Raw genomic sequence first — 14,077 nt, 5'->3', positions numbered from 1 at the left:
AGTAATAGGTGAACTTCTCTAGCTTCCTTCCATGACTGCCCTAGAAGCAGCAGAAGTGTGATAGTTACTTGTTGCAGTGGTGCTCATTTACAGGATGCTGACTGGGGATGGAGGGAGGGAGGATCATAAATAACTGAATGGTCTGGTAGTGTCTTCTGTTTGAAGAGTGTTAAAAATGATTAAAATTTTTAAAACAGTGGCACAGGTTACAGACAGACAATTGAAGTTTCCCAAATAGTACTTTTTCTTCTAGACTACTACATACATAAGAAAACTCCCTATTTGCAGTGTCAAGCCTAATGCTATCCTAGTTTTTGCACACATTAAGCTAATATGTAACTGAATATGAAGGGAATAAAATGGCAATGGTTGGTAAACACGAATGACTGCAGAATGTCGAGACTGAAAGCAAATCATAGGGGAGAGTTGGTACTTGTGTGTGTTTGATTTAATTGTCTCCTCTTGTATGTGCTAAACATAGGCTCTTCATGCATGTACTTTTCAGTAAGCAAGAGGTTTTTTGATAGGCTGCTGCAATATGCTAGAAATGTTGTGTTGCATTTTTCAGTCACCTTGGAGACTGATTCCTGTGGGGGTTTGTATCCTGTTTAGGTCCCCAAACTTCTGAAAAATTCGGAGGAAACTTCAGGGCAGAAGACACTGCTCCGCTTCCTTGCTCACCCATGTGAAGGTTGCGTACAGTCATCAACAGTGTCCAAGAGTGGAACTTGGGGGTGATAAGTGCACTAGAAGTAAGTGGTGGGAATGAAAGAAAAACATGAGCTATCTCTAAATACCAAGATGTCTAGTGGCATGCCAGAAACAACGTACTGTGCTCCCTGCTTCTGGGATGGCAGTGCAGAATATGTGTAGTTGTTGGGTGCACTAAAAAAAGTGGTGAATGCTATGGGCTGTGCATTGTTGAGGAGGAGGAGATGAACCTGGAGCTAACTGTTCTTCAGGGAAAGGTGAGAACAGAGGTGGAGGTGACTGAGAGGCTCTGCAGGGTTCGGGAGCTGAGATCTTAGGCATAGTATCTGCATGGGAAAGCACCTGTCTGTACAGCTAGACTAGGTCTGGACTATGGCAGTAGATTCTTCCTTGTGTTAACAAAGAGTTTGGAGACAGGGAGAAAAATGACAGAGTTAGAAACTTTTCTGGGGCTGAAATTAATGATCAGTAGAGTGCCGTTGGGTTTCTGTCTCAGGAATTGAGTAGGGAAGGAGAGGTGAGTCAGGAAACTGGGTCCTCGAAGTCTCCTGGACTAGGAGGAGATTTTGCAGCTCTTGTTTCCAACCTTGAGTTTTGATAATCCTAATAGAAGTTATGGTAAAACCCTAAACCTGGCCTGGAAGGGAGCCCCTTACATCTGAGGGCAGGAATCAAATAGTAGCATTAAAGGATGAATCTAATTTTGTCATTTTGTGCATTTGAAGAAAAGTACTTGGAGAACAAAAGTTCAGGTAGATAAGCAAGGAAGTGGTAAGTACACACAGCGCAGGTAATTTGCAATACAGTAGTAGTTCTTTAGTGAGCAAATTGAAAGCAGATTTTGAAAAAGTGTTTCTTCATATCTGATAGTGGGGATTTTTTTAACCAAAAAAAAAAAAAAAAAAAAGGATGATGGTGGTGTCTCCTTTGCTTTTAAGGGTGAATGTGATGAGGCTCTAATACCTTCCGTGCTTCTGCAGGACCTTTGGTGGCCTCTGCAGATTCTAAAAGAATAACCTGTAGTGGATGAATATCCAGATGCATTCCTTAACCTTTTTGCTGGTTCTCAACAATATTGTTTGTGGTCTGTGCATGTGATAACTGTTCTGTGGAAAATACAGCTTTCAAATATTCCTGCAGAAACATCAGAAATGTCTTGACCATAAGGGAAAAAATATATATATTAATTTTGTAGCTGCACATACTGATAACCTCTGTATTTCTGGAACTGTTAAAACCCAAAGAATTCTGTGGCTATACAGAGTCCTTGTATAAAGACATCTGCAGTGGTAGCTGCTTTTGAGGTACTGCAGAATTGAAGATGGACTTGTAGCCTTGCTGTCTTAAAGTCACACAGGCTGCACCAGTTTTGGTTGCAACTTTTTGTGGCTTGCACAATAGTTGTGTGAGTAATGGTGTTTATGAAACCTGATATTTATTTTTTCTTTCCTCCTCCCCAAGGCTCTGCTTTATTGTGGAATTATACACTGTCTAAATGCAAATTCAGATTGGGAGTATACTTGCAGCTAGGACTGTCTCCTAGGATGAGGTAAATAATGTGTTGTGCAAAGTAATAACTTGCATGTCTTCTGCCAGTCTGCTGCCATGAACAATGTTAGATTTGATCAGCTCAAATGATTTGAGTTAAAAATGTGCTTTCTGGGCATTTGTTGGGGGAAGAGGAACTGCCAGATCTTAAACTTTGGAAATACGACAAAAGGGTCCATGCTAAAGGGATGTCAAATCTCATTCAAAATTCTCATTTTGAAACTGATTAAGACTATGAAGATTATGTTTAATCAATCATAGAATCATTTAGGTTGGAAAAGACCCTTGGGATCATCGAGAGTTGTCTCTTTTATGGTTAAAGTATAAAACAAACTGCTGGCTTACTTTGTTAATAATATTATAAAATACTCAGAATTGTGGATTCTGACTTTATGTAGATGATAGTAATCAGTTCACCCATCTCTCTTAATTTAAGTCTTGGAAATGCTCTTGAAGGTTCAATACAGACAATTTATCTAACTTTGTTCAAGTAAGGTAATGAAGCTGAAGCAGGAGCATCAAGATACTTAGCTTTGCTGCTAATAAAAGGCTTTCTTTCTGGTATCTTTCCACTGTAAAGCAGTCTTGAGTTTAGAGTAGAGAAGCCCATCTTGTGTGAATGGATGGCAGCATAGTTTCAGTTTCAGGCTTCATTCTGCCAGTGCTTTAACTCTTATGCTCCTCTCCCCCCTCACTGCCCCCCATCTTTTCTTTGCGAGCTTGGCAAGTAATGCTGTGAGTTACTGCTACGTGCAGGCTGATAACCATTCAGGAGGGTTTTGTGTTCTGGCTGGCTAGCCTGCTGTTCTCTCTTGTCTCCTCTGAGGCTCAACAAATGGTTTCTGAGACCTTGTCAAGCCCCCATAATAGCACTTTTGGGATTACAGCATAGCTTTATTCATAGCTACAATTTTTTGTTAGGTACAAGGCCACTTGTGAACTAGTTGCTAACTTTTGTGTGTTGTAGGCTCCCCATTTGAGAAATAGCTATTTGAATAAACATATTGAATTTTGTACAGAAGCATATGAAGTCTTTAGTAGCTTATATAGGAAAGGGACTGGATAGACAATTTAATATTCTTCTTTTTTATGAAGAAGTCTACTGATGTTACCCTATTGCATGTGTTTTGTATATCCTAGTGAAAGACTGACTTAATCATATGAAGATCGGCGTGCCAGAGTCCTTGTAAAATTATATGCAATACTTGAGCAAAAAGATACTGCTGTTCAGGCAACAGTTTCTGTTCGACTGCATCTGAACTACCCAGAGTGTGAAGGGGTAATATGATAAAACATATTTTACAGTCAGTTTAGGATTGCACGAAAAGAACTATAAGCCAGGATTAAAGCCACAGATACTTTCTTTAAAGGACAAAATGTTCGAGAGAATATAGTGATTTTTCTCAACTACAGATGATAGCCTAAACATCCAAAATTAAAATTGGTCTTGAAAAAATGCACATGTTTTGTGAACAGGGAAGAATGCAACTAAAGGTCACTGAAACAATCTGCCTGTTTTTCTGGGAAAGCTCTGTGCTGTGTGCTTGTAACACCTTGCGTACAAGATGTTGACATTTGAATAAAGGACATTTGAGAGTTCCACTAAAAAAGAAGACTAAATTCATTATTGTTTGCGTGAATAATACGTGCGGCTGAGAACTTGGAATACAAAAGGATCTGAATTGCAGTAAACCCCTGATTCCACCTTGTGTTTCTGGTCAAGATGTGTTTTCTGGGACAGGCATAGCCTTACCCTGTGAGGGAAAGCCTTAGCTGCAGGTGTACTTTCAATTACTGTTTGCATTCAGACACTGGATAATCCCACAACGAAGCCTTGGGAAGTCAGGTTTCATCAACTCCATTGTTCTCACAGAACTACTGTGCAAGGTATGGAGCATAACAAAAGCAACTGGAGCAAGCTCTACCTGAGTGGACTTCAAGACAGCAAGGCGGCAAATTTGTTTTCAAGTGTAATTTGAATCTTATCTAATTTTTTGTACTTGAACTGCTTAGCGTTCAAACTCTCTCTTTTCTTTTTGGGTGAATGTCAATCCTGTTTAAGCAGGGTTGAACAAAACAACCCCTCACAAGTAAATGTGCTAACAGTGCCATTCACTGTTCTGTTAGTTCAGTGTTATAAAAGCTCAACTGGAAGCTTATATGACTCTGCCAGATGAGCGTCAGATACCAAAAGACTCAAAAAGAAGAGTAGCTATTGCAGCACTGAAAGCTCTGTGGGTAGAATTCCAGGCACATGTAAGGGGGAAAAATAGCATTAGGACTGCATTTCCATCTGCCTGACTAGTTTGCCTATGCTGTGTGAGATCAGAAGGACTACAAAGCAGAAAATACAGCAATGAATGGCTCGTTAGCCTCATTTCATTTAGGTGGATGCTGTGTCAGGGGCGGGTGCCAAGACAAAACTTTGGGGCAGTGAGTAGCTACTTACTGAAACAGCTAGTCAGGGCACCCACAATGGGAGAATTGACTCAGGACATGGCCTACAGCAGGATGAAAGAGCAGATTCAAACTTACTACTGAGGGCTGTCTGTGACAAACATGGTCTGTTCTCTGTTCCTGGAGGGATGCTGAATCTATAAAAGGTTAAGAAATCTGCTTGAAGTACCACTTAACTTCAGTTAAAAAAGACAAAAAAAGGGGGTAGTGATGGGAGGAGATGGCTTCTTAAAGCTAAAGAGAGCCAAGAAGGTAAAATGTTGCAAGCTGCTTGGAAACCGTTTTTGAAGCTTCACTGGGCTCTCAGTGGGTATGTATCACTCATCAAGACACTGTAAGACCATCAATTAAAAAAAATCTGACATGGTGAAATAGTAGAATAAAGGAAGCCCTTGGGAGTGAGGATATATTCTTTGAAAAACTAAGTCTTCTATGAATGATGAATAGAGAAATAGAAGGTAAGTGATGGTAGGCTAAGTGTAAAACTGTAGTGTGAGAGCCTGCCCAGCAACCTCCCCCCATATAGGCCCTCAAACGCACACACACAAGCTCTTTCCACCTTGAGAAGCTACTTGGGAAGGGCATGAAATTAATCTTCCTTTTCCTCCCTCTTTTCTGATATGAGTAGCACAATGCTATCTACAGAACCAGGGCACCACGGACCTATAAAAGGAGTATTTAGAGAAGATGAAATGACAGCAAGAGAGAAAAGCGCTTTTTTTTTTCTGTGCATTATGAAAGAACTTAAAGAATTGGAGGCAAAGGACTGCATTGGGAGATCTGTCTCAAATTGCCATGTTTGGGGAAGGGGCTATTTGAACAAACTGAAGTGAAGAGCAGTCTGTTGTTAAGGTGAGATGTGTTTGCACATCTGAAGGAGTTCAAGAACGAAATAAGCAAATTATTAAACAGAGAGTATAATCCAGTGCTTTAAATTGTGCCAGTCATGGAAGACTGGAAAGAGGCAGTGGTGAGATCAGTTTTTAAAAGGACTTTTTGGAAGAGTGGAAACTAGTAAGGTGACCCAAGAGCAGAGACAGTAGACACATGAAAGGTGCTGAGGTGAAGAGACAACAGCCTTACAAAACACATTCAGCACCTCCGAAGTCTATTAAAATCCTTTGACAGAGTTAACATACAGGTTAAGGCAACGCAGTTGATGTAATCTATCCAGATTTCCAAAAGGCGTTCTGTAAAGTCCCCTACCAAAGTCTTAAGCTGAATTTAGAGATGGTCCTTCTCTGGATAGAGAAGCTAGCTAGAGATGTGAATTAATGCTGAGAGGTCATTAGTGGTATCTCTTGGGAATCTGTGCTGCTCAAAAGTTTTGTTTGGAAATCAGCAGTCATAAATAGTTGGGAAACAGCTTTGCTGATGAGTGTTACTTGGGATAGTGAAGGCGAGGACTGATTGTGAAGGCTTGGCCCTCAATAACACAAAGTCCTTCTCCAATAACATATCATGCTCACTGATGTGAAGTGTTGTGTTTGGGGAAATGGTCCTTTCTTTACTCATACAACATTAGCATCTGAATTTATTATTATTTAAGAAAAAGATCTTTGGAGTTTATAATGACAGTTTTGTAAAAGTGCCAGCTCAGTGCAAGTAATTGTTAGAAAGCAGAGAGAATCACAAGACTTACTAGCAATGGAGTGGAGCTCAAAGCACAGAGTCATTGTTGCTGTAAATCCGATTTTCAGTATTGTAGGCACTTCTAATCCCTTCATCCCAGGCAGGGTATAATAGACCTAAGGAGGGCTAACAAGGATACTCAGAAATGTGGAGCAGTGTCTGTATGAAAACTTCAGTCGTTCCCATAGACAAGGACTCTTCTGTCTGTGAGAGTGAGGGACAGGGAGAGTGTCTGAAATCCTGAGTGTCATTGAGAAGATAGGAAACAGTTTTTCAATGATGGGCTAAATTTATGAAAGATAAATCTGTTAAGGGCTATTAAATAAGAAAATATCACCCATGAACCTGTAGCTTCTGCAGTAGTATGTTTGTGACTGTTAGGCAAATTTGTGACTTAAAAAGCTTATTATCATAAAAGGTTTTTTTAAAGCGGCCAGTATATTGTTTCTTCGATGTAAACCAAATAATTTCAGATTTGACTACTGAAGCAAAATTCACCAAAACCAGAGGTTACCCAATGAATTTATGGTCCTCTGAAGTTTAGACCAGTGCTTTAGCCCTGTTTGTTGTTTGCTTTTCAGAACAGATGCTTTGAAATGCTGTGCTGTCTTTATGCAACTTCTAGTTTCCGATAAGAGCAATCTGAGAGAAGGAAAGTGCAAATGAAATACATTGATCTTTTGCTTTATAGAGGATTTACATAGGTACCTCTTGTATTGCTTTATATAAAAATACTGGTAAGACTGCCATGTTCCTTAATAAAGCAGCATGGAGCTTTGAGTCTGGAGTGGGATATTGCCACCATCAACTAGTCTCCTCATAGGAACAGTCTTCATAATTGTGTGGGTTTTAGGCTGTCTGTCAAATTACAGTTTTGTGGGAGAAAGGAGGAGAAGATACTTAAGCAAATCCTGGGGATTCTTGCTTCTGTGGAACTTCTGTGCTGGAGTTATTTGCAGGGCTAGGTGGGGGGGTTGGCTTGTTTTTTTGTTTTGTTTTGTTTTTAAACTATGTCCAGCCATACTCCCTGTAGTTTCACCACCACCAGAAAGCAGGGAGTGAAGTGAGCAGCATCTTGCTTTTTCTCCTCCATCTCTATCTGTCTTCTACCAGTTCCTTTGTTGTCTTTGCTCTTACCACATACTGTAGCGCTGGTTTTGATACTCATCATACCCCACTGTAGACTAACAGAATTTGTTAACCCAGGAAAAAAGGAGTGGATAACTTTTTGCCGAATGCAAGAGATGAATCATGTCATGGAGGAGTATGACACAGATCAGAGCTTGTGTAAGGGGAGGGATATTCTGGCTAGGAGCAGTAAAGCAGAGATGTCAAGAAAAGGCTTTTCTTTTGACAGCAGCAAATTCGTAGATCAGAAGAACTACATGTACAGTGTTATCATTGAATTTACTTGGTTACTTTGAACTTCTCGCCAAACTACATGTTGTGGCAAAAGGTGTTAATTTAAAAAAAAAAATCAGAGAACAAAAGTAAGTAAGTTAATCAGTAATTGCCGTTCACCACATAGTGTCAGCTGTCTCAGAAGCCCTAGTGTTTGTTGGCTTGCTGTTGATGTTTTTTCCTCCAGCTGTGGAAATGACCTTTCCTTTACCCATGATAAGGTCTGATTACTGAAGCATTTGTTTTGAAGTAGAAGATATTCTCAGCATAAGCCTTGCTATCTGATAAGAATAATGATGCTCTTCTGGCACAGCCATCTTGCCATGTCCTGTAAGTATTCTGGGGATGGAAAAAGTATGAATGCCTAAGTTAGACTCTTAATAAATTCAGTTTTGTTAGTGCATCTCCCCTGCAATAATTTCTTTGTGTTAGCGTTTTGGTGAGTAATACGGCTTTTTATTTTCACATGACATGTTGTAAATTTAGATCCAAGTCCATGAAACGTGCTTCAGTCACAAACTGTGTTCCTTGTACTCTTCTATCCTTTTGTAAAAGGTTTTTTTGTCTTAAAACATACTGTATCTAAAAATTGCATATTAAAGTGTTAACAAGACTTAGTCACGCTGAAGCATTAATTTTCTTTCAGGATAAAATGTATGTTTCTGAGGAGGAGGGGGGCTAATAGCATCAAGAGCGAGCATAAACTGGCTTTTCGTCCTGCTTCTGAATATGCCGTCTTTTACCTGTTTGCTTTTTTGTGCATTATGTACATATCTTTAAAAGGAAAAAAAACCCCTAACCATGCAAATTTGTTGAAATAATACCTCAGAGATAAGTCTTTAAATTTTTTCTTCTTCTAGGTTGTTTGGTATTTACATTTAAATACGATATTTCTATTAGTCCTTTAAGTTAAAATTTAATTCTGCTAGAAATTACTGACAAACTTGAAGATAATCGCTGCCTAGCATTAAGATAGCAATATATTTTTGTTACCTCTTTGGAAGAGGGAAAGGAGAGAACAGCAGGGTAATCAAAATTTAAATATGAAGTTTCTGTCAACTTCTGAGTTATGCAATTTATTTAAATTTAATGATATGACTATGCAGACACTTCTAAGGCTCACCAAAACCTAGCATGATCATACAGTGCATCGATTGAAACTTGGATCTATGTAGCTGTAATCTACGGCATGTCTTTATAAAATTAAGGACTGTATTAATGGGAATGCTTGCTCTGGATCATATGAAAGGTCTATCCAGCTGTCTTTGACAGTTAACTCTAGCAGATCTCTAGTTTAAATACGAAGGAAAAGGAACCTAAGGAGATAAAGGATGTGATTTTTTTTTTTTTTCCACTGTTTTTTTTTCTATTTCAGTGTGTCATATTCTCTCTGTGAAGCCAAGCAAGATGTAGCTGGTCTTCCTGATAATAGCTACATACCAGTATCATTTGAGAGCCCCTGCACATCAGTAACACCTATGAAAATGAGGACATGCCCTTGGACATGTACCTGTTGGACAAGACAGTGGCTCCTCAGGGGCCATGCTGCTGTTGTGTGGGTCTAGACCAGCACTGACTCCCGAGGTGGTTAGTGGTGTTGCCAGGGGAGTGTGCTGGCTGCTCCCTCTTCCCAGCCACTGCCTCAGGTCCTTCGAAACCTGTGCCCAGTGTAGCTCTGCTCCTGGTTGTGTGCAGAGGTCTGGTACAGCAGGGCTGCCCTATTGTTTGCAGGCTCCCGATCCAGCTCTAGCTGATTCTAGGCAGTTGCTCACTACATATTTTTTTAAACATGCTTCTATGCATTTTTTGATTCATATTTTTCTTGCATGTCTCATGTTTAAAGCCAGAGAAGTAGAACATAACACTTACAATTGTAGAAATATGGATACAGTCTGAAATTTCCCCTTTGGGAGTGAGCACTGTTAGAAGTGTGTGAAACTGTAACACATGTACTGGTGCCAGCAGCCACATTTAGTATGGGTGTGAGGTGCTGCTTCTACTGGCAAGCACAAATATCTAAGTCACACTACTTTATGAACTGTATTTATCCTCATCTGCAGATTAACTACGCCCAACTGTTCTTTATTCTCTTCACCTCTTTCTGGAAAGTTATCGCAGGTAACTTTGTAGATGAGAGAATAGTTGTGAACTATTCTTTTTAGCTGAAATCCCTGACAAAGTAGCTTGGACTCCCAGCTTTTCCAACAGGGTCGTATTATTCATGATCCTTTCTCAATTTATTAGTACATAAGAGGCTTTCATGGCAGAATCTGGGTCTTTATCTGATTTTTGGCAGATTTCTTCTGTGAAAGGAACAAGCTAGAATCTATGATAGGATAAACTTTAAGCTGGTTGTAAGTACATTTAAATACTCTGGGCTTGAATAAATCTGAACTTTTTAAAACAGTTGTCCTTTGGTTGTATAGCAGGCAGTTTATAATAGAGAAGATAATGTTAACCTATTTTCTGTAGGTTTAATGCATATTATAGGACTACCCCATTCATCAGTGTTTTTAAGTCCAGTCAAATGAAGAAGCAGTAATTCGAGCTAACGTTTATCTTCTGGTCTTGCTTTATCCAATTTGTTTTAGCCAGTATAACTGAAATGTGTTTTTTGGTTGGTCACAAAACATAGCCCACAACAAGTGGCCCTTGGAAAATTAATTATTTTTAGAAAAATCTCTTTCTGGAAATTATATTACAGAATCATAGAATGGTTTGGGTTGGAAGGGACCTTCAAGATCATCTAGTTCCAACCCCCCTGCCACGGGCAGGGACACCTTCCACTAGACCAGGTTGCTCAAAGCCCCGTCCAACCTGACCTTGAACACTTCCAGGGAGGGGGCAGCCACAGCTTCTCTGGGCAACCTGTTCCAGTGTCTCACCACCCTCACAGAAAAGAATTTCTTCCTTACCTCTAAAATAAATCTACCCTCTGTCAGTTTAAAACCATTACCCCTTAGCTCAGAATATCTCTACCTCCTCCCCTCCAGCAGCTCAGGGGGTGGGGAATGGGGTGCGGTCAGTGCTGCCGCTTCTTCCACCTCGGGGCAGGGAAACTTCTGGCATTGCTCCCCTGTTCCAGCGCGGTTCCCCTCTCACAGGAGACAGTCCTCCACAAACCAACTCGGACATGAGTCACTCCCACAGGTGTGTGGGTCCTCCCAGTGCTGAACTACAACAGCGGGGCCTTCTTCCCACGGGGTCCCGGCCTTCCTCAGGCGCAGTCACCTGTCCCGGCGTGGGGCTGCCCACAGGCTGCAAATCGGCATCTGCTCCACCGGTGACCTCCTGTCACATCCCAGTTTCTTGGGATGACTCAGATTTGCCGATTCCCAGGTCGGGATTAAGGTGAAACAACACCAAGGATTCTTCAGTTCACACAACTCCATTTTTATTCACTCACAACAGATAACTGGCATGAAACTTTGTCAGTAATCTTTGCATCCTCTGCAACAGGCATTAGACTGACACTGACTAGTGGCAGATCTTGTAACATACCCCGACAAGCCTCAAACATGCCCAAACAAGCCTTGCCTTATATGCGGGCATATAGAATAAGAATGGCAGAGAAAAGGGGAAAGAGGAGAGAGAGAGAAAGACAAAAAGGAAGATTTCACCAGTCCTGGTTCCATTGTTGGTCCAGCCAGCCTAGGGGTCCAATTCTGGTGGGGTGCAGCCACCTGGGGCTTTGACTTGTGCCCTTTTATAATTCCTTGCCCCTCCTCCATGTGGGCACTTGGACTCATTATCATGCACCGTTTATGCTTCTAGAATTCTCCTTGCTTTTGGTACATGTGCAGTTTGTACCTTCAGATTCTTCTGGAAATGAGTCGGTGGGCTCGGGGGCTGTTGGGAGATACTCCCCCCTCCCTGCAGGTGTGACTGTTGTTTGACCTTTCATGAAAACGGCTTCTCTATTGGCTCTTCACAGAGTCACTCAAGATAGGGAAGTTCAGCCTCCGAAAAATGTGGTCTCACCTCTGCAGGACCCCCTCCTCTTGCTGCACCTCCCTGCCTTACCTGAACAGCCCCGGTGTTTCCATAGAAACACTCTCCTTTGCCAGAGTTCTTTACCGGATGGTTGAGACATTAACTGTGGCTTCATCAGACCTCACACCTCCATGGGGGGGGGGCGGGGGGGCGGCCCTGCCGTCTCACCTCCTGCGGACTCCCCTCATTCAGGGGAGTCTGCTCTGGCACACCTCCCCACTTCGTCTTCTGTCCTTCAACTGACCTTGGTGTCTGCACAAATCTTCTCCTCACAACTCCTACAACTTCTGCCAGGTTCCCCTTCTTAAATATGTTACTGCAGAGGAGTGACCACTGTTGCTAATTGGCCTGACCTTGCTGCAAAGGTGGGTCTGATGTGGAGCTGGGGGAGCTTAGAGAAGCTTCTCACAGGGGGCCACTGCTGTAGCCCCCTCCTTGCTACCCAGAAACCCCCTGCCACTCAGTCAGACCAGGGCAGACCTAAAATGTGGGAAATATCTGGGAAGTCATGTGCTTATAATGCAATTTCTCAGCCTTTGTACCAAGTTGTTATTTTTTCCTGTACAATTTATGTTCTGTTGATGAATATCATCTTTGCTCTTCGGCTGTTACCTTCTATCATCACAGAACTGTTAACATCTCACTCTGCACAGGTATACTTCTCCAGCTTTGTACATTTAAATGTGTGCAGTGATAACCACTGGATTTCACACATTTAAATGTTTTACAATTTGAAACTTTTTCAGTCTCACCCAGTTGGACTGTGACTGTAAACCTGAGTAAACTTTGGTGCATTCTTCAGTTCTAAAGGCTGTGCATCTTGAATGTGCTTGTTGAGATTTACCCCCCGTAGGCAGCTCAGCCCCTCACAGCCACTTGCTCCCTGCAGTGGGATGGGAGAGAGAATTGGAAGGGTAAAAGTGCAAAAACTCATGGGCTGAGATAAAGAGAGTTTAATAGGTAAAGCAAAAGCTGCACACACAAGGAAATCAGAATAAACACTTCATTCACTACTTCCCATCAACAGACAGGTGTTCAGCCATCTCCAGGAAGGCAGGGCTCGTAATGGTTATTGGAAAGACAAATCCCATAACTCCAAATACCTACCCGTCCTCCTTCTCCCCACAGCTTTTATTGCCGAGGACAACATTGTATGATAAAGGATATGCCTTGGTCAGTTGGGGTCAGCTGTCCCAGCTGTGTCCCCTCCCAACTTCTTATGTACCCCAGCCTACTTGCTGATGGGGCAGTCTGAGGAGCAGAAGAGACTTTGACACTGTGTAAGCATTGCTCAGCTACAACTAAAATACGGGTGTGTAATCAGTGTGGTTTTGGTCAGAAATCCAGAATGCAGCCTCATAGGAGCTACTACCAAGAAAACCAACTCCATCCCAGCCAAAACCAGTACAGTGCTCTAGCATCCATGTCTAGAATACAGATCTTGCCAGGGTGCAGTGGTCTTTGGGGACATAAGTCAACTTCCTTTAGGGATGGAAGGGTTTTGTTAGGTCTCCATGGTTTTCTGTGTCAAAGCACAAAGCACGTTGGAAGTTTATGGAATCTATGTGAAAGTCCTTGAAATCCAGTAGGTAGAATGCATTTATTCTTAATTTGTGTGGCATCCTTACAAATAATCTATAGGATATACTAAGATTTGGAGGTTCAGATACCAATAATTATACTATTGAGGAAAAATATAATTCTAAAGGCTTTTTCACAAAAATGTAACCTTTGGGGTTTTTTTATGCTGCTTACAAGTACCAGTATCTGTGCATTGCTTTAGTTTTACAACGAGCCATAGAATGATTTCCTTTTTTAAGAGGCAGTTACTATTGCAAATACTGGACAAACTCTAAATATTGAATAAAGGAAGATACTATTCCAGTAAGAGATGAAATTCAAAGTTGTGTCCTTGTGCTAATTAAATTACATTGAAAATGAAGTTTTAAATCTCTTTCGAGTAAATGGTCCTCAAAGTTATGTATGTATGCATCCAGAATTGCCCTGTTTCTTTTCTAGTGAAGTTCTGGAACTGTTGTCAGACATGGAAAACAGTATTAGGAATTAGCTGTGTGTCTTGAAAATACATAATGAATGTACTAGACAGCTGTGAAACTCCTTACAGTCTCACGTGAATCATAAACAATGTAGTTCATTTTACAATCCCACATAGAATACTTCAGGTTGGAAGGGTTCTCTAGAAGGTATCTGGTTCAACCTTTCACTCAAAGCAGGACTAACTTTGAAATTCACTCAGGCTGCTTCAGGGTTTTACCTAGCTGAGTTTTAAATATCTCTGAGTATGAAGAATTCTGTCAAATCTCTTCTACTTTTT

The 14,077-nt window shown here is 41.2% G+C and overlaps 1 protein-coding gene across 12 annotated transcripts in view; it reads left to right on the top strand.

Annotated features, from left to right (window-relative positions):
• Window positions 1–14,077, top strand: part of CDK8 (cyclin dependent kinase 8) — a 90,362-nt gene that overhangs the window by 7,396 nt on the left and 68,889 nt on the right. For 2 of the 12 annotated variants that reach the window (XM_074859949.1, XM_074859941.1), the window contains exons 2-5: window positions 613–752; window positions 2,173–2,260; window positions 7,937–8,079; window positions 9,125–9,336. The exons of 4 other annotated variants lie outside the window; for them this stretch is intronic. The gene's annotated coding sequence lies outside the window, so the exon portion shown is untranslated. The remainder of the gene's footprint in view (window positions 1–612; window positions 753–2,172; window positions 2,261–7,936; window positions 8,080–9,124; window positions 9,337–14,077) is intronic. 6 more of the 12 variants (XM_074859942.1, XM_074859944.1, XM_074859943.1 and 3 more) reach the window with 6 other exon arrangements.

This window comes from Strix uralensis, chromosome 2 (assembly GCF_047716275.1).
Source record: "Strix uralensis isolate ZFMK-TIS-50842 chromosome 2, bStrUra1, whole genome shotgun sequence".
Classification (NCBI taxonomy): Eukaryota; Metazoa; Chordata; class Aves; order Strigiformes; family Strigidae; genus Strix; species Strix uralensis.
The sequence above is the reverse complement of the archived record's forward strand: the minus strand, read 5'-3'. Positions and strand labels throughout refer to the sequence as shown.